The sequence below is a fragment of the Callithrix jacchus genome, chromosome 6 (genome assembly GCF_049354715.1).
Source record: "Callithrix jacchus isolate 240 chromosome 6, calJac240_pri, whole genome shotgun sequence".
NCBI lineage: Eukaryota > Metazoa > Chordata > Mammalia > Primates > Cebidae > Callithrix > Callithrix jacchus.
Genome location: NC_133507.1, coordinates 141980640 through 142002157, shown reverse-complemented (window position 1 = coordinate 142002157; position 21518 = coordinate 141980640). Strand labels below are relative to the sequence as shown.

Sequence of the window (21518 nt, the reverse complement as noted above, 5' to 3'; positions counted from 1 at the left end):
ATAAATTATTCTATCTTCATCTTCATAAAACAAGTTGGGAAGTGATGTCTCTTTTCCTATTTTGTAAAAGAGTGTGTGAAAGGTTGGTGTGAATTCTTTCTTAGATATTTAGAAAAGAATTAGTCCTGAAGTCGTCTGAGCCCTTCATTGTCTTTGGGGGAATTTTCATCACACATTCAATTGTTAAAATTAAACTAGAAAATGCAGATTGTCTACTTTTTTCTTTCAGCTTTGTTAAATTTTTCTAGGAATTTGTTCATCTTGTCAAATTTTTTAATTTATGGCGTTATTTGTTCATAATTCCCTCTCATTACACATTGAATATCTACAGGACCTCTACGCTAATTCCTTTCTTCATTCTTGATATTGGTCATTTGTGTTTGCTTGCTTTATTAGTTTTCTAGAGTTTTCTCAATTTCATTAGAATACTTTGAAAAACAACTTTTGGTTTGTTGATTCTCTCTATTATATATTTGTTTTGTATCTCATTGATTTTTTTCTTTATCATTTCCTTCCATTTTCCTTCCTTTTAATTTTCTCTTCTGTTTTTAACCTCCTGAAATGTAAAGTAACACCTTTGATTTTCAGCCTTTCCTCTTAGACATGTTCATGTAAAGCCATAGATTTCCCTCAAATCACTTATTTAGATTTATCCCAGAAGTTTTACTATGTTATGTTTTCATTATCATTCAGTGAAAAAAAGTTTTTAAGTTTTATTGTGATCTCTTCTCTTGACCCATGGATTTACTTGAAAGTGTATTGCTTAATTTCCATTTACATTTGAGCATTTTCTAGTAATCATTTTGCATTTATTTCTAGCTTGATTTCACTATGGTTGGAGAATAAACTATGCACGATTTTAATCTTTAGATATTTGTTGACACTTATTTTATTACCCAGCATGTGGTCAGTATTTGCTAAATAAATGTTCTGTGTGTACTTGAAAGTAATCTATCTTACACAGTTGCTGAGTGAAGAATTTTATACATGTCAATTGAGTCAAGTTGGTAGACAATGTTGATAAACTCTTCTACATCCTTATTTATTGTTTGTCTACGGATTCTAACAGTTGTGTCAAAATTCTAACCGCAGTTGTATTAGAATAATTGCTTATTCTAATAGATTTGGCTATTTGTTCTAACAAATCAATTGTAATTGTGGATTTGCCAATAACTCCTTTTACTTCACTTTATATATTTTGATTTTTACTATTAGGGTCATAAAAATTTAGTATTACATTTTTTATTTTACTTTTTTTTCCATAAGTTATTGGGATACGGGTACTATTTGGTTACATGAGTACGTTTTTTAGCGGTGATTTGTGAGATTTTGGTGCACCCATCAACTGCGCAGTATACACTGCACCATATTTGTAGACTTTTATTCCTCGCCGCCCCCCCCCCCTATCTCCCCCAAGTCCCCAAAGTCCATGTATAATGCTTATGCCTTTGCATCCTCATAGCTTAGCTCCCACCTATCAGTGAGAAGACAGGATGTTTGGTTTTCCATTCCTGACTCACTTCACTTAGAATAATAGTCTTCAGTCTCATCCAGGATGCTGCAAATCCCAGCAGTTTGGGAGGCAGAGAAGGATGGATCACTTGAGGTCAGGAGTTCAATACCAGCCTAGTGAACATGGCGAAACCCAATCTCTACTAAAAATACAAAAGTTAGCCAGGTGTGATGGCATGTGCCCGTAATCCCAGCTACTTGGGAGGCTGAGGCAGGAAAACCACTTGAACATGGGAGGCAGAGGTTGCAGTGAGCTGAGATCGCACATTGCACTCCAGCCTGGGCAACAGAGCAGGACTCTATTGAAAGAGAGAGATAGAGAGACAGATAGAGAGAGGAAGGAAGGAAGGAAGGAAGGAAGGAAGGAAGGAAGGAAGGAAGGAAGGAAGGAAGGAAGGGAGGGAGGGAGGGAGGGAGGGAGGGAGGGAGGGGGGAGGGAAGGAGGGAGGGAAGAAGGGAGGGAGGGAGGAAGAGAAACAGAGAGAAAGAGGAAGGAAGGAAGGAAGGAAGGAAGGAAGGAAGGAAGGAAGGAAGGAAGGAGGGAAGGAAGGAAGGAAGGAGGTTTAATTGGCTCATAGGTCTGCAGGCTTACAGAAAGCATGGGCTGGCATCTGCTCAGCTTCTGGGGGGCCTTAGGGAGCTTTTACTCATGGCAGAAAGTGAAGTGGGAGCAAGCTCTTTACAGGGTGACAGCAGGAGCAAGAGAGTGGGGGAAAGGTGCTACAAACTTAAACAACCAAATATCATGAGAACAGCACCAAACCAAGCCATGAAGGATCTTCCCCCACGACCCCAAGACTTCCCATCAGGCCCCACCTCCAACGCTGGGAATCGCAACTCAACATGAGATTTGGTAGGTACATATATTCAAACTATGTCAATATCACCTTTCATTATTTTGCTTTCAACTGTTCTATATCCTTATACTTAAAATATGGCTCTTGTGAGCAGCATATAATACAGCCTGGTAGAATGGGTGCTGGGAGTTAAAATTTAATCAATTTAAAGAAAATAAAGAAAACCAAATTTCCTGTACACCTGATCTTATGAAATAAGATCCATACTGACTGTACCTACATGTAGGTTTGTGTGGAGAGGGTGAGTACCTGGCTCAAGAACAAGAAACTTGGGAGTAGTTATAATAGCAAAGTGGTTTAAGAGTACAGACTCCCTCCTGGCTCTTCCGGCTTCTTGCCAAGAGTGGTCCGAACAGCTGTCTCACACCCTATTTGCTAAAACCAGGGAAAGCTGTATCCCTGAATAGTGGGAATGAGGAAAAGAGAGATGGATTTTCCTAAAACTAAAGAAAGTTCTTGCATAAAACAATGTGCACATGGTAGCAAAGAAATATATCTAGAAGAAACAAGTGCCCCTGATACCAGTTTCTTTAAAGAGAGAGAGAGAGAAAGACAGACAGACAGACAGAGACAGAGACAGAGAGACAGAGAAAAACAAGTCTCACCATGTTTCCCAGGCTTTTCTCAAACTCCTCGGCTCATGGGATCCTTCATCTCAGCCTCCCAAAGTGGTAGAATTATAGGTCTGAGCTACCACACTTAGCCACAATATCAGTTTTCTTAATGAGAAAAAATTGTTATACCTCAGCCATGCAGAATTTTATAATTTATAAATCTCCTAACTGACTCTCCTGTTGGATTTTAAAATGAAGGGGATTCTATTCGTGGTTATTATAGTGTAAATATTGCAACCTGGAATTAAGCTCTTCACATGTCTTACATTTTTCATATAACCTCTAGGATGATCAAACTTCCTAAAATAAATAACACAACAAAGTTCAGGAAATCCTTCTTCCTCAAGATATGATTTGATGTAGAAACCACCAGGAAGTGAAAGTTGTTCAGTCACAAGCCACTTAGTTCAAATGATCTAGAGAGGTCCACAGACCTAAACACTGACAAGACCACACTCTTTTTTATCCTTCATGTTAATTAAAAAGACCAGGTTCATACATATAGGAGAGTTATTTTTCATACTGTTATCCCAAGAAATATTTGAATGAAGTAAGTATGTCAATGCAGCTGTATGGTTAAATGTTATAACCTCTAAAGTCAAGAAATTCAAATTTATAGTTGCCACATTAAGCATAGATGTTAAAGCATTAAAGTTAACACCATATACAGTCATATAAAATATTGCATGTGCAAAGGGGCTGAGTTATTTTCATACTGGGAACCATAATTCAGAGTTTCCTGACTTCTGAACATGTAACATGTCATAGTAATTGATCTAGCTCCTTAGAGCTAATATAAAATATCTTGTTAACATGTTTTCTATTCAATTCTTTCATCATTTACCTTTTGGCTCTTGAAGAAACAATTCATCATGCTCAAATGTTTTCACACACCTGCACAAAGCTATATAGCAATGCATCCAGAATTGAGCCAATGCAACCAGAATGGAGTGAAAAGATTTGTAAATCATGTAAGAATTTTGGACACAACATCAGTGTGGACACAATCTGGGTCATGCAAGATGATATGCCTTGAGATTTAAAGCTCTGTTTGCTTTGTCTTGTCACAATGATAGACTCATAATTCTGCTGGATACAGTGGAGTACAGGGTATCAGGGGAGTTTATGCATGCAGAATGTCTATAAACGGTTAGTTCATAAAGCTAACATGGAAGAGAAAGGGAGGATAGCTTATTTCATGATGGGACATGACATGTTAATTTCCTGGCACCACAAGAGAATTACATTCTTTAAATTACTTCTCTACCAAGTTCTGGGGCTACATGTGCCTCCACCCAATTTACCCCTGTTCTTATATTTATTTGACTGAGTCTTAAATTTCCTCCTTCCTAACCCACTCTTCTTAGTGCACAGCCCCTGCTGTCTTGCTCCATGCCAGGCAAGGAAAACCAATAGCGAACAGTTCAGAAGAGATCACCATGTTATAGGCACTGCTTAAAGCACCTTGTGGCCATTGATTCCTTTACCTCAGTAGAGCAAGCCTTGGCAAACACACAGCCCACAGGCCAAATCTAGCCTGTCACGTCTTGTAGGTGTGTTTTAGGAACATGGCCACACTCATTCATTCAAGCATCGTATATGGCTGCTTTCATGAGATGACTGTAGAATTGAGCTATTATTGCATTCATAGCTAGGAAAGCTGAAAATATTTGTGATCTGGCATGTACAGAAAAACTGCTCAACCTGCAGTTGTGTGGTCATAAAACCCGACTCCCCAAGTCACACATGAGAAATTTAGAATTGTTTAACAGAATAATTGGTTTTCAGGAAATGGAGGAAGTCTCAGTGGGGCACAATTGTCTATGCCTAATATTTATGCCTTAAGACCCGCCAATTGAGTGGGTACTGGGAATTCTGCTTGGCACAAGTCCTAGTCATCACTTTTCCTCTTTTTTGCATTTTGCTTCTCATTCATTTGACTTTGTGAAGACTTTACTTATTGCAATTTTCAATCACAAATTCAACAGAGGCTACCAGTATCTGAAAGAAGGAAGACAATCACATACTAGCAGGGGGGTTGCTTACTATAGTCAGTTTACAGCTAAAAGAGGGGGTTATATGCTTTTCATAAATCTCCATGGGCCAGTGACTTGCATGTAGATTTCTGTCACCCTCTTTCCAAAAAGAAACATGTGCTTTCCTGGCATGGAAGAGAAGGAAGCTTCTTCTGGCCCCTCATGAAATTTCTCCCTTTGCCCAGAAACTACTCCCCGGGACAGCCACAAGCACATATGGGCTAACTCTTCACATTTTGAAAACATTTTGGATCAAAAATGCATTTGCCCATTCAGATTATTTTCCCCTGAAGCAATGCCAAACATCTGTCTAACTAGAAACAGCTATGTATTAGTTTGCTTGGGCTGCCATAACAAAATGCCATAGACTGGTGGCTTAAGTAAAAGACGTTTATTTTCTCACAGTTCTGCAGACTGGAAGTCTGGGATCAGGGTGCCAGCATGGTCTGATCCTGGTGGGGGCTCTCTTCTTGGCTTCCAGAGGGCTGCCTTCTCACTCTGTCCTCATACGGAAGAAAGAGACAGCAAGCTTTCTGGTGTCTCTTCTTTTAAGGGCACTAATCCCACCATGAGGGCCCCACCTTCATGACCTCACCTAAAGCTAATCACCTCCCAAAGGCCCATGTCCAAATACCATCACATTAAAGCTTCAATATGTAATTGAGGGTGTCGAGGGATACAATTCAGTCCCTAGCAGTCTGCATCTGAGTATTAAGTAGGACAAACCTTTGAAGTCCATGGGGGATCCCATAAGCAAAGACTCAGTGAACCAGAGTACCAGAAGCTGCATGACCCCTGGCTTCATTATAGCCCTCTAGCTGCTAACCCCATCCTCCTAGGAGCCTCTCTCTGAGAGATACCACACCAGGACAACACCTATGTTGGTGCCACAGTTTTTGAAAGCTGCATAAATCCAGCTGAGCCAGGATAAATGTGTGCCAGACACTTTTTCTACCCTTCAGAATGCAGAGACTTGAAAAATATGTACCAAAATCAAGATCACATGACTAGACACCATTATAGTTGTATCTGTTGTTATTGTTGAGAAAAAAAAAAACTCCAAAACTCACTGGATAAAAACAGTAGCATTTATTATTGCCCAGCTGGGTGGTGTAGCTGACCTAGGGCAGACATGGCTGACTTTTGGACTCACTCATAAGACTGCAGTCAGGTGGCAGATGGGCTGTGGAGTGGCTGGTCTAGGATAGCTGCGGTCTGGGATGACAAGGGAGACTGAGCTGTGTGTTTACCTAGGCTTAATCTCAAGATGTTGGCACATTTCCAAGAGAGGGCAGAAGCATTCAAGCCTCTTGAGGCTTAGGCTCAGAAGTGGCACAGTGAGACTTTGGTAATCTCCATGAGTCAAAGCCAGTCTCAAGGCCAGCCTAAATTCAAGCTGTTGGCAATGGATACTGCCTCTTGATAAGAAAAGCCACAGAGTTGCATAGTAAATCATATGGATACACGACGGAGTAAAGACCTGGGGCCATCTTTGCCATCTACCACAGAAGTGGAATCTGGGAAATAGAGGTTGCTTAATAGATAAAATTAGTTCCACATAATCATTCACTTCTTCCCATTTATGCCTCTTCCTCACTAGGGAGTGAACACGGAGCATCAAGTGGTGGAAAAGAAAACAAGCATCCAGGAGACCAACAGATGGGAGGACTATGTTTTTTGTTTGTCGCCCTGACATCAACAGTTGTGGTCACCTTGAACCAATTACTTTCTTCCTTCGAGTCTCTGATTTTTCACCCTGAAAAGGAGTGTGACAGACTAAGCTTAAAGCCTCTCATCACTTGGAGGTCCTATAATCAAGTCAGATTATTCCCTCTAGACCAGGGGTCATCAACCCTCAAGCTTCAGACCAATATGGGTCCAAGGCCTGTTAGGAACTGGGCCGCACAAAAGGAGGTGAGCAGCAGCTGAGGAAGAATTACCACCTGAGCTCCGCCTCCTGTCAGATCAGCAGTGGCATTAGATTCTCACAGGAGTGCAAACCCTACAGTGAACTGTGCATGTGAAGGATTGAGGCTGTGTGCTCCTTATATGAATGTAACTAATGCCTGATGATCTGAGGTGGAACACTTTCATTCTAAAACTCTGTCCCCCGATCCCAGTCCATGGAAAACTGTCTTCCACAAAACCAGTTCCTGGTGCCAAAAAGATCAAGGACCAGTGCGCTAGAGCTTTCTAATTAGCCACGTACCTATAGCGTGTGTTGGAGTTGGACACATGGGTATTCTCTAGCAAAGAAATGCTTTGATCAGAGTAGCACTGGATACATATTCATTGATAGATTCTAAGTCTGCCTCTTACACCAAGATTGTATGATTGGAATAACCAGACATCAGAACAACAATCCTGACGAGGGGAGGTGATGAGAACAATTTTTTATTTTTTGTATCTCCTTGAGATGAGTCCACACCAGCAGGACAACTCAACATTCTTACAGCCTGGAGGGTGGAAGATGAGCCACTGAGAACAGGGTAGCACATTTCTGTCTTGCCCTCTTCTCACAATCTTGGACTTCTTCCTGCCTTGTCTCCATTTTCTGTCCTCTGACATGTGAAAAATATTTTGATAGATAATTGATACATTGCCCAGAATCTAATATACTAAACTTATCAATTTAAAGAGGTGTATAACAAATACAATCTTCTTGTTTAAAAGCATGAATATTTACTATATTTGTACCATACATGCAGTATGCATACTTTTCATGAAAGCATACACTTCATTATGGGCCCATACTTACTAAAGCTTTCTAATCCCTGCTACTGTACCTGGTGCATAGTTTGTGTTCATTAAATACTTTATGAATTTGTCTACTTGAGAAAAACAAAAGAAACTTACTTACTAGATTAAGGTTGCATTTGCATGTTACCAAACCATCTAGTTGGAAAATGAAAACTCCAATCATTTTGATGCCAAATTATGCCACACATTCAGACATCTGGGAAGCATTTGGAGCATTTTACTTTTCCCTTAAATGTTTTGGTGTCCTATAGAGACAAGCCTCAGGAAATGGCTGTGGGTGTTTGTGGTAAGGGGAGTGTGCAATGTGGGAGGTAATATTTTGAAAGTGGCTTCTAGGAGGGAATGTGCTGGTAAAGTCAAATTGAAAATTGGTTCACTTCTCTATGCTGATTGTCATGTAAATTTGGGCCAGCTTTTTGGTCAATAAGGCCATTAAAGCAAGAGTTATCATTCTGTCTATTACCCTTTACTCAAAAATCTCACACCAAAAATTGAACAGGGCATAAAGTTCAAGAAAATTATTCTATAGCAACTCAATGGGATAGCTCTCATCTATTAGACATATAACACATGAAGCCTTCTGAAGCCACATGGAAAAAACATTTATAAATGGCTAACTAAAAAACCTGGAGGATAAAATGGCCTCTATACATTATATATATACAGATACATATATATGTATATCTATAACTTACACATATTATATAATTATGAAGCTAATTCATAGGCTAATTAAGAAGATAATTCCATTCTATCCCTAAAGCTGTATCTAAATCTTTACAATTTTTTATCTTCATATTTCAACCAACCAATTATTTTTCTCATTTTGTAGTTTGTATAAGAAAACCAGATTGACGTGCTTGTACTTTTTCCAAGTTAAATATTCTATTTTTTTTTTCAAAATTAAATAACATAATACAAAATTATTGGGACATACTGTCCCACCCTAGGGATCCATCATTTCACTGCTTGCTACCAATTTAAAGTCACAGAGAACTCAAAGACCCAAGATTTACATTTAAGGAGCCTATTGCCTACTGCATTTGGAGATCACAAGGTCTCCATGCTAGAGATAGCAGAGAACTGAGGATTGACCCTAAAAAGCTGCCATCAGGAATATAAACTAAGCATAGGCATTAAATGCATACCATTCATCAGTTCCCCAAATGCCTTTGATAACCAAGTTAATACCTAGAAGTTGAAGAGTCCAGGTTAAGCGATTCAGGGTGTTCAGATTTAAGGGAAATCCCACAACAGGAACCCCTTTCTTGCCCTCATTTTATTTGTAAAAATATTTTTATATAAGCTAGTTAAATTGATTATCAAAGAAAACCAAAAGGAGTTAGTATGAAGAGTGTCTTGAAGGCTTCTGGAACCATAGGACAAGGTAGTCTTAATTTATACATAAGCCCAGATATTATTTACTACCAGTTGTCCTGTGCCAACTCTTCCCCCACAGCCCCCTCACAGTAGCCTGGCTAAGTCACTATACAGGAGCCCCCGGAAGTCAGGACCCAGGAAATCATCTCAATTTGTTATATCCCAAGTTGAGTTGGATGGTGATTAAATGATAATCTCTTTGATATATTTTTCAACTGGTAGGGTTTTTTTTCACTTTAGGCTGTGGCAGAAAAATTTCGTGACAACAGTGTAGCTGCTCAAAGAATGGAAAAGTCATTTAAGGACAAAAAGAAGGTAAAAAGAACATGTGAGTAATCAATCTATGATGGGCAGGAAAAATTTGGCACATTTCTAAATGGAAAACAAAATAGTATTGAAGAAAAATACAATTTTCCATAACTTCAATTACACTTCATTTTCCAAATCTGTGCTCTTTTAAATGATTAAGGTTTCTAACAATCCAGACTAAATACAGCAAAGAGTAAAAGAAAATAAATCTTTCTGTATTTGAAATTTGCAATACTAAAACTAGCCAACAAAAACACAAGATTGCTTGAACCAGCTCTTGGCCATAATTAAATTAGAATGTGTTTAAATTCTTAATGGCATGGTATTTTACACTGAGTTTGAAATATATACCTAAACACTCAAGCCATCATGAGTTATTAGCATAAAGTGCCCAATAACTGGAGAAGTATTGCAGCATATTATCACTCCTCTCTGACTAATGAAACCAATCATCCTCTCTAGTGTTTTAGCCACACAAACCAGAATCACTCTCTTCCTAGCTTGAAAGGTTTCACAAAGCATCGAAGCAGCTAAAAGGCAGCCTTTTTGCCTGATGGAATGACCCTGAAATAAATGTTGGCTTGTTTTTACTGGAGTGTGGGTATGTATTTTCTTTTAAGCATTCGACCTGTCCACTTCTCTGCATGGAATGAAAATCTATTCAGATCCCAAGGGGCACAGACAGCATGACCACAGTTTACTAATTGTTATCAGGAAGCTTCTGCATGACAGGAAATTACAGTTTAGAGAGCTAAGCCAGCATATTTATTGGACTTTGACAAGGATTTGCTGAAGTGTATATTCAGGTTGAGTATGCTTAATCTGAAAATCAGAAATCCAAAATGCTCCAAAATTAAAAAACATTCTGAACACCAACATGATTGCTTTAAAAAAGGCTCATTGGAGCGTTTAGGATTTTCAGATTATGGATGCTCAACCAATAAGTATAATGCAAATATTTCAAATTCCCCCCAAAAAAATCAAAATGGAAACGCTTCTGCTCCCAAGCATTTCAGATAAGAGATGCTCAACCTGTATTAAATAGCGCTTGGTAATAGGTTACGGAAGTCTGCAGAATTCAAATGGGTAAGAAATAGCATAGATATCAAGCAACTAACTATAGAATCAAGCTTTTAATTAAAGCTGGCTGAACCCTTTAACTAGCAGAATTCATGGGCCAGCAGTGGGACTAAGGGCTTTGGCAAGATCTTTGGTCTCTCCTCTCTAGACATTTTGGCACAGACCCGGGCAGTTTTGCCAAAAGCGTTTCAGTCTGTTCTACCCATTGGTCAATGATTCTCCTAATCATTAGACCAGGCCCTCTGGTGCTTTGAATGTGTCCCCCAAAGTACATGTGTTGGAAACTTAATCCCTAATCAATAGTGTTGAGAGGTAGAACCTTTAAAAGGCAGAGCCCTCGTGAAGGGAGTAATATTATGATCACAGAAGTGGGTTAATTATCTCAGGAGTGGGTTCCTGATGAAAGTGAATTCAGCTCTCTCTTGCTCTCTCACATGCTCTTTGGCCCTTCTGTCTTCCCCCATGAGATGACACAACAAAAAGGCCTTTACCAGAGGCCAGCACCTTGATATTGGACTTCTCAGTTCTCAGAATGAGAGAAAAAAAAATTGTTAAGAAAAAAAATTATTTCTTTATAAATTACCAAGTCTGTATTATTCTGTTATAGCAACATAAAACAGACTGAGACATCCTGTAAAGCAATCTTTATAAAAATTATGTGCCAGAGAGTGACAGTCAGAATCAACAAAATATTGCTAATACTATGAGCAGAAGATTTCTCACCATTAGGACAAGATGAATGATCTTAGAATCTTCTTATAAGCAAAATAAATCAGCAGAGATGAAGGGAGATCATCTAAAGAGCAGAATTAAGTAATCAAGATGGAATTTGGTACCAAATAGATATTTGGAAGTAATACATTAAAGAAAATGATCAAGGACTTCCTAATGGCCAAACCCAGATCATGGCTAGATTTTGTCCAAGCCCTTGTTGGGCATCCAGAGCCCAGCAGAGGCAGGGGAAAGGCAGGAGTTTGTGAGAGTCGAAGATAAGGTAAGCCATGTACACAGTCCCCAAGTTAAAACAGAAGGATTGGGCTGGCCACCTGATCCATGGTCCTTAGGGACATGTACAGAGGTAGGAGTGCAAGGCCAGGCTGAGAAATCAGGAGTAAGAAGGCAAGGAACACGGCAGATAATAGAAGAGCAAAAGGGATTATGAAAATAAGAAAGTCCAAGACAACTGCTGGCATTGAGGCTGTGGGTTAAAGATTCACCTTTGTTGGGTCTCGGCAGTTTAGGCCCTGGTTTAGTTAGGCTCCTTTATAGGTATGGTGCTGGGTAGAATATTTATGCTATTTTTTTTTTTTTTTGAGATGGAGTCTTGCTCTGTCCCCAGGCTGGAGTGAAGTGGCACAATCTCGGCTCACTGCAACCTCTGCCTCCCGGGTTCAAGCGATTCTTCCACCTCAGCCTCCCGAGTAGCTGGGACCACAGGCACGTGCCACCATGTCTGGCTAATTTTTGTATTTTTAGTAGAGACAGGGTTTCACTATGTTGGCCAGGATAGTCTCAATCTCTTGACCTCGTGATCTGCCCACCTCGGCCTCCCAAAGTTCTGGGGTTACAGGCGTGAGCCACCGCGCCTGGCCTTATATTAGTTTTAAAGGTTTCTTGTAACAATCAAAATAAAGTAACCATTACTACTACATACTAAGCATACTCTATTCTAGACATTTTCTTAGGGGCTTTTTAAAAATACATTAGAATCAATATTATAACAACAAGAATAATAATTACCATTCACTGAGCACTTACATGTGTCCACAACCGTGCTAGGTGCTCTAAATGTATTCTTTTTATTTAGGCTGCTAATACCTCTTCAATGTTGTCATTTATATATTATTCCTATTTTACAGATGAGGAAACTGAGGTTCAGAGAAGTTAAGAATCTTACCCAAGTTCACAGTTTGAAGTAGCAAAGTCAGCCTTGAATTAGTTTTTGTCTGAAAGACCATGTTATTTCCATTGGTTGAGTGATGGTGTAGACAATAGGGACAGAAAGACTACTAGCTATGATATGGAAGCTCAACAGTTTTGAGGCTATCAAAACAGTCACTCCTATAACCATTCACTTTGTTCCATACTTCAGGTGGTGCCACCAATGCCTTCCCACCTATTTCCTAAATAATGATGCTTTAAAACCCTTTAAGAGGACACAGAATTTTCTCTTCATAGTAAAGGACACAGATTAAAGATAGCCCTAAGATGGATGACAGTATGCTAAATCTACGTGAAAATACATTAATATCTAAAGAAACCATCTCTAAGAAGTGTTTTTGATAAAGACAGAGACAAAGAACTAGAAGGCAGCAGGATGGAGGGAGGATGAACTGAGTTAAGGAGGGAAGTGTTCATTCAGTCTCCAAGTATTTACTAAGCTGCTTCTATGACCCAAGCCATTTATGAGTTATCCCTATTTTCAAGTATAGAAACTGAGGCTCGGAGAGTTCACGCAATTAGTAGTGGTCCAGCTAGCATCTGAGTCCAAATCCAGTTATCTTTCTGCTTCATCTAGGGTGCTAGAAGTCAAAGGCCTCAGCAACTTCCTAAGTAACCCAGTGAAAGTTCTCTGGTGGAATATCAAGTCCTTCCTCATTTAAGGACCTCGCCCCACACCACAGGTTACAGTGCAACACCAATTTCCAGAAAAACTCTCTGGCTTCAAGCTTTGATTCCTGAAGATGCCAATAGTCATTCCTGGTTCTGATCATGATAAGTCACGTGGGGAACAGAGAGTTTTTCCAAGGGTTACAACTCCACATTACTCATGGGCTGGTAAACACTCCTGCACCTTGTTAGTCTCAAAGCCTTGTAACTAGTTCAATCAAAACTTTCATGAGACATAAATATCAAAACCCAACTGAATTTCATTTACCAATAAACCTCTCTCCTCACCAAAGGAAAGAAAATCCAAAACTGCTAAGCAGTGAGTGAGCATGGATCCACATAGTGCCCATAGAGAGACTTCTGAGGTTCACTGACCTGGGCCTCTTCTCAGGCTGACCAGTGTCTTCTTTTCATGTGCTCAGGTTGTGTACAGCGAGAGAGGTGCTAATATCTCCTGAACAACTTGTGGCTTGACCTATGGCTGCTTCAGCAGAGAAGGTGGTGCCTCTAAGCATCATGGCTACAAAATGTGCATGAAAATTGACTCTTTCAATTATATACCAGAGAGAAAGAGGAAAAAGCACATAATAGCAAAATGCATCAACACTAGCTCCTGCTAGTTCCCATCACATTTCTCCCCAAATTTTACCTAACTGAAGAGAAGGTAATGTATTACTCTCAGAGCACAAATCACATGAATATTAACAAGAGGTAGCCTGGTGGTCTAACAAAGGTTTAGTGAGTGTGCCAAACAATCCCTTGAGGAGGCATTTAAGTCATCACAGTTGGTACTAATTAGGAAAGAAAACCACATCTTTTTCTTGAAGACTTAGGAGAAATGTAACTATTTCAGCAAATGCCAGAAATAAGTTAACTGTATTCTGACTTTTATTATCACACTTGATTCCCCCAAAACAGATTTCCTCTTAAAATCTGCTCTAGGAGGAATTGCACCTCCCCCAAAGGTACAAGTTTACACCTAACCCCCAGTGCCTCAGAATGTATTTGGAGGTAGCATCTTTAAAGAGAGGTAGTCTAAGGCTGGGAATGTTGGCTCACACCTGTAATCCCAGCACTTTGGGAGGCCGAGCCAGGCCGATCACCTGAGGTCAGAAGTTTGAGATCAGACTGCCCAATATAGCGAAACCCCACCTCTACTAAAAATACAAAAATTAACCAGGCATGGTGGATAGTGGCATGCATCTACTCAGGAGGCTGAGACAGGAGAATCACTTGAACCCAGGAGGTGGACGTTGCAGTGAGCCAAGATCACGCCATTGCACTCCACCCTGGGCAACAGAGCAAGACTCTGTGTCCAACAAAAAAAAAAAAAGAGAGAGAAAGAGGTTGTTAAGCTAAGCTAAAATTAGATAATTAAGAGGAGCATTAGTCCAATATGATGGATGTCTCTTTAAGAAGAGATTACAACAGGCAGACATGGAGAGAAGACCATGTAAGAACATAGGAGAAGATGCCATCTACAAGCCAAAGAGGGAGTCCTCAGAAGAAATCAACCCCAGTGACAATCTGATCGCAGATTTCCAGCCTCCAGAATTGTGACAAAATTAATTCATGTTTAAGCCACCCAGTCTGTGGTACTTTGTTTTCACAGCCATAGCAAATTAATACAGATTCTGTATTCATATGTTCTCACACTGCTATAAAGAACTACCTGACACTGGGTAATTTATAAACAAAGGAGGTTTAATTGATTCACAGTTTTGCAAGTCTGGGAGCCCTCAGGAAACTTACAATCATGGCAGAAGGTGAAGGAGAAACAAACATGTCTTATATGGTGGCAGGAGAGATGGGGTGGGGGAACATGCCACACTTCTAAACCATCAGATTTAAACCACAGATATAAACCATATCAGGAGAACTTATTAACTATCATGAGCACAGCATGAACTAATCCTCCTCCATGATGCAATTTCCTCCCACCTGGCCCCTCCTTCAACAAATGGGGATTACAATTCAACATGAGATTTGGGTGGGGACACAGAGCCAAGCCATATCAGAATCCCAAACTGTAGATGTTTGACATGGATAAATCCATGACAGATTGGTTAAAGTAAATCTGCAAAATAATTGCTTAATTTCAATGATCATTTTAATTCAACTCTCAAAACCACTGAAATAAAGAGTAGTGCCATCCTGGAACAAGATGAAATAATATCTCCTCCTCCGAACCCCTGACACCCCAGGCATGAGACAGAGTTAGGTCGGTAGAGCTTATGTGTCTGCTCTCATATCTAACAAATTCCACTTGTCACAATTAAATAAAGATTCTCTTTCTTCTGACTAATGCAACAGCCTCTTTATTGGTTTCCTCATTTCCATTCTTATCCCTTTCAATCCATTCTCCTCAGAGCAGTAAGGTGATCTTCTCATCATTTAGAAATTACCTGGCTTACAAGCCTCCAGCGGGTTGGCATTGTACTTAGAATAAAATCTGGACTTCTTAGTGTGGCCTCACCAGCCCTCTGTGACCCAACCCTGCTCTGTGTCTCCCCTCTGGGTTTGAGACTAGTGTGTTCTAGTCTGTCCTGCTGCTGGACCTCTTGGCCACTTGACTCTTCTGCTTGGAACACTCTTCCCAATTCCGTATATAGCCTGGTGGTCTTTTTAGGTCTCAGCTTGTCTATGACTGCCTCGGACAGACATTCTCCAACCATTCTCCTAAAATTCACCCTCTGCACTCATACCTATCATTTACCATTCTACCCTATGCTTAATTCCTTCACGGGAAGTATTATAACTTTTAAGTATTTTATTTACTCTTGTGTGTATTTGTTTTTCCCTAACCACAAGGTCAGGGGCTCTATATAATTTATTACCATTGTAGTTCCATGGTTGAATGAATGAATGAATGAATGAATAACACAGAGGGTGAAAGCACTCTGTAATTCTATGATGCTATATAAATGCTAATTATAATTATCAGATTTTTAAGGCCTATTCAAGCAGAACCTATGTCTTCTTTTCTTCTCATGCCTCATTTCCTCAGTACAAGGTAACTGAATTGATTAATTTGCCCATTATTTGAAAACGATGTTATGAATGGTCATCACAAACAACATATGATTTATAAGAACGAATGAATTTTAAAATAGTGTCACATGTCCTGGCTCACATTAATCTTCACAACCATTCCATGAGTCAGCATTCTCATTCCCATTTGACAGAGGGAAAACTGAGGCTGGTGAGTTAAGTAAAACCACTTAATTCTACACAAATAATAAGTGGTAGAGACAAAACATTTTGCGTTGCCCCACTGCTGCTATCTCAGTCAAACTGCTTAGTAAAAACCCTTGCAGGCTACTGGTGACAAATGAAAGGCAAGAGATGCATGCACCCATCAACAGAGATTGCCCTGTGGGTTCGTTTGATAACAGAAAAGAGTCCTTTCTTTTATTTTATTTTTTTCTTTTTGAGATGAATTCTTACTCTGTCACCTAGGCTGAAGTGCAGTGGTGCAGTCTCGGCTCATTGCAACCTCCACCTACTAGTTTCAAGCAATTCTCATGCCTCAGCCTCCCAAGTAGCTGGGACTACAGGCACGCAGCACCACACCCAGATAATTTTTGTACTTTTTGTAGAGATGGGGTTTCACTATGTTGGCCAGGCTTGTCTTGAACTCCTGACCTCAGGTGATCAAGGGGCTCTATATAATTTATTACCATTGAGATTTGGGTGGGGACACAGAGCCAAGTGTCCCCAAGTGAGGACACCTGCCTCGGCCTCCCGAAGTGCTGGGATTACAGATGTGAGCCACTGTGCCTGGCCCCAAGAGTCCTTTCTTCAAATGGGTTTTGTTTTTTCATTTTGAGCTACTAAGAGAGAATTTTCCTTAGTACTCCATTTTTCCCCTCCACTCTTTTTTTTCACAGTATATATATACATTTATGGGGCACATAAGATATTTTGATACAGGCATACAATATGTAATAAGCACATCATGGTGAATGGGGTATTTATGCTCTCAAACATTTATCCTTTGAGTTACAAGCAATTCAATTACACTCTTTATTTTAAAATGTACAGTTCAGTTATTATTGACTATGGTCACTCCGTTGTGCTATCAAATAGTAGGTCTTATTTATTCCTTCTACCTTTTTTCTTTTTATTTTACTTTAGGTGTATACTATATCCAACATTTCTCCCCAAGTTATCCCTCCCCACCCTCCCTACTCCCTGCTATCCTTCCCCTATCCCCCCACAACTGCCCCCAGTGTGTGTTGCTCCTCTCTTGAGCATATTTGGCTATTACAGTCTCAAATATTTCTATTTTCATTCTAATTTGCGGCTGATTTCTCCAAAAATTATGTTGTTTAAGGTATATTTTTATACTCTTGGTCAATTAAAAATTATATCATTATGTCTTTCATGGTCAACTCTCTCATATGCTGAATTAGGTATTTTTTTCCCCTGAAGATAGATAGTTCTGTGAATATGGCCTCATTCATTAAACAGATGTTTATTTAACACTGTTCAATAAACAGTGTTAAATAAACACTGATCAATAAACAGATGTTATCAGACCAGCATTCATAACAAATTATATTGTTAAAATTATTTACATAAGTTATGATTATATAAATTGTTACTTATGTTAATAATTAAACCTATTCTAGAAATAATTTTGTTAGAAAAATAAATTTTGTAGCCAAAGTTGAAAGACAAATGATAGGATATGTGAAAAATCATCTGTAACACATATAATGGGCAGGATTAATATCTCAAGTATAAGAAAATCTCCTAAAAATGAATAAGAACACCCTTACCATTAAAATGAGCAAAAAATGAACAAGAATTCATAGAACACATGAAATTGTATGGCTAATAAAGAAAACGACACACAATATCACTAACAAATTAATACATATTAAAGTAGAATGTGTCTAGAATAGCAGTTAAAAATTTAAAAGTTGGAAACATCTATATAAGCAAAAGAATTTTGAGGGGTAGATTATGACAGTTATTATAGAGGGTAATTTTACAATATCCATTTAATTTTAAAATGTGTGTACTTGTGATTTCATTCCTAGGACTTTATCTTCTTGAAGTACTAGCGTAATTATATGTTAGCATAACAAACTGTTATTACATTTAAATAATTTTACATTATATTCAACAAATAAATGCCATTTGTATTCGTATATTTGGCAACAGGTATCTGGCCATAGTGAATTCAAGTTTTCATTTGAAAATTTTACTTAATAAAATTGGTGTAGAGGCTAAGTGATAAACTTATATTGGATGGTATTGAAAACCAATTCAATAGTCAAAGCCATAACAATGTATGTTCTACAGAAGCACTGCCCTTCCCCCGAAACAAGGTCCAGTGGAAAAAAATCCAGTCGGCCTTATGTGAGTCGCATTTGAGTTCTAACTCTTATTCTGATGCTTGCTAGCTATGTGACTTTAGGATGGTTTTTTTCACCTTTCTTTTTTTGTTTTTGTTTTTGAAATGGAGTCTCTGTCACTCAGGCTGGAGTGCAGTGGCATCATCTCAGCTCATTGCAACCTCCACTTCCCAGTTTCAAGAAATTCTCCTGCCTCGGCCTCCCCAGTAACGGATTTACAAGTGTGTGCCACCACCCCCGGCTAATCTTTTTTATTCTTTAGTAGAAACAGGGTTTCACCATGTTGACCAGTCTGGTCTTGAACTTCTGACTTCAAGTGATTCACCTGCCTCGGCCTCCCAAAGTGCTGGGATTACAGGCATAATCCATCATGCCTGGCCATTTTCACCTTTCTAGCTAGGCCTTAGTTCCCATATCCATAAAATACATGTCAAACCAAAAAAAAGGCACATCTTTAAGATAAAGCTCATATCTCAGTTGGCCATTAGTTATAATAAATAAAAATAGCAGAATTCCTGGCACATAGGATGCAATCAACAAATATTAGCTTCCTAAAAAGGAAAAGTTGAGAGCAGATAACCCTTTACTATTCTAGGAGTTATTTTCCTATATTTGCTTATCAGCTCATTGTGAGAGATACAACATTTGGTTCTATAGATATGACATATAATGGACAGGTTTGCTGTCAAGTAACTATTTCTATGTATAACTTGTAACATATCTTCAGTCATAGTCATTCAGACTAGACTAAGGAATTCCTCAGAAACACCAAATAAGAAAACAAATGGCCTTGTAGCAAGGACAATTGAAAACAGCACTATTGATAAGAATAACAATATTGAGATCTTAATATCTGTCAGGTGCTGTTCCACTTACCTAATGTGGATTATTCCATCTAATTCTTCAACATTGTGATATAGGTTTCAATACTATAGGTCTTCATAGCCATTGATAAATAAATTTGTCATTGCAAGGCAGCAAAGCGACTAAAAATTTTAAATTTTAGTCTAACATAGTCTAGGCTCCAGTTCAAAGCAAGCAGCTCTAAAATGGACTTATATTAGTTTCTATAAATATAGGCTACAAATCAGTGTGATTCAGGAAAAATTCTTGACCTCAGTCAAAGGCAATAATTTGAACATTTCATCATATAATGGAAAACACCTGACTTAGATCAGAGCCTGCCCACCTGAGAATCTCTACAGAGAAAGCACCTGACTCGCATAGGCTAATCATTATCATGGTCCAAAATTCATCATCTGTTTATTTAATATTTTTATGGCCAACTTCTATGCTCTAAGTGCTGTTCTGAACATTAAGAACACAGCAGGGCACAAAACAGACCAAAAAAAAAATGTGTCCACATAGATTTTATATTTTTGCATGGATATACAGACAAAAAATACATAAAATATGCATATCAGCTGATAACAATTGATATGAAGAAAAATAAAGAGTAGCTATCTTAGTTCATTTGTGCTGCTATAACAAAATACCACAGATTGGGTCATTTATAAACACTAGACATTTATTTATCATGGTTCTGGAAGCTGGCAAGTCCAACATCAAGGTGCCAGCAATTTTGGTGTCTGGTGAAGACCTATTTCTAATAAATGGCAACATCTAGGTGTCCAAACATGACAAAAGAGTGAAAGAAAGGGAACTCATTCCCTCGAGTCCTTTAATAGCGGCACTGTTCATAATAGCAAAGACTTGGAACCAACCCAAATGTCCATCAATGACAGACTGGATAAAGATAATGTGACACATATATACCATGGAATACTATGCAGCCATAAAAAAGGATGAGTTCATGTCCTTTGCAGGGACATAGATGAAGCTGGAAACAATTATTCTCAGCAAACTGACGTAAGAATGGAAAACCAAACACCGCATGTTCTCAGTTATAAGTGGGTGCTGAATAATGAGAACACATGGACACAGGGAGGGGAACATCACATTCTGGGGCCTGGGGTGGGGGCCAGGGGAGGAATAGCAGGGGGTGGGAGGGATTGGGGAGGGATAGCATTAGGAGAAATATCTAATGTAGACAACAGGGCGATGGATGCAGCAAGCCACCACCATGGCAGGTGTATGCCTATGTAACAAACCTGCACGATCTGCACATGTACCTCAGAATTTAAAGTATAATAAATAAATTCTAAAATAAATAAATAAAACATAATGGCTTCACCCTCATGACACAATCATCTCCTAAAGATTCCATCTCTTAATACTGTCACATTCACAGTTAAGTTCCAACACATGTTTTTCAGGGGTATACATGCAGACCATTAATGGTAGAAGCTCTTATGGAGCTCTGATTGAGGGAAGGGGCAGAGAACAAAAATGTTATCCTGTCTCCACAACATTAATAGATCTGGGAAGGTCATCTGAATCTCCAGATGAGTAAATGCACCAAATCAACCTACCAGGTGAAAAGCAAACAGAATTAGAATAGAGATAATGAAGAAACAAACAGATGTATTAACATTTTTACACCAGGTTTTCATGTAAGATTCTTGATTAGTACCATAAAATCATTAATATTGTATGAGTGTTGTCTGCTTTCTAAAGTGTTTAAAACATTTACAAGAATATGATAAGTTAGACTTATAATTTTAATTAAATATTTAGAAATCCTAGATTTAACCAGTAATTATTTACATATTTGAGAAAATATAATTTGTTAAATTCATAACTTTTAATTTATTTGTTGTATAAATAGTATATAAAGAGTTAGAGGAATGTTAAGCTTTTTTATTTTTAAAAATACTCATTAATACATTCATAATGCTAATAAACTGGATACTGAAAAAGTGCAAAAGGAACTGATTGCTTTGCTCCATGAACAAAAGCCCCTCAAATATGTTACATATCATAAAACAGAGGCCTACTGAAGTTAAGTAACTCACCCTCGTGAGTTTCAAAGCCACCAAGGATTTGAACATGACCACGAACCTACCAGTTTCCCAGTAATCATATTAAATGCTT

The 21518-nt window shown here is 38.7% G+C and overlaps 2 long non-coding RNA genes across 4 annotated transcripts in view; one reads left to right on the top strand and one right to left on the bottom strand.

The window, feature by feature from the left end:
* Window positions 1-21518, bottom strand: part of LOC144576829 (uncharacterized) — a 741704-nt gene that overhangs the window by 549594 nt on the left and 170592 nt on the right. The window lies entirely within an intron of this gene.
* Window positions 1994-10063, top strand: LOC118154675 (uncharacterized). The gene is made up of 2 exons (XR_004744879.3): window positions 1994-2365; window positions 6620-10063. It is a non-coding gene; the product is annotated as an uncharacterized LOC118154675 (long non-coding RNA).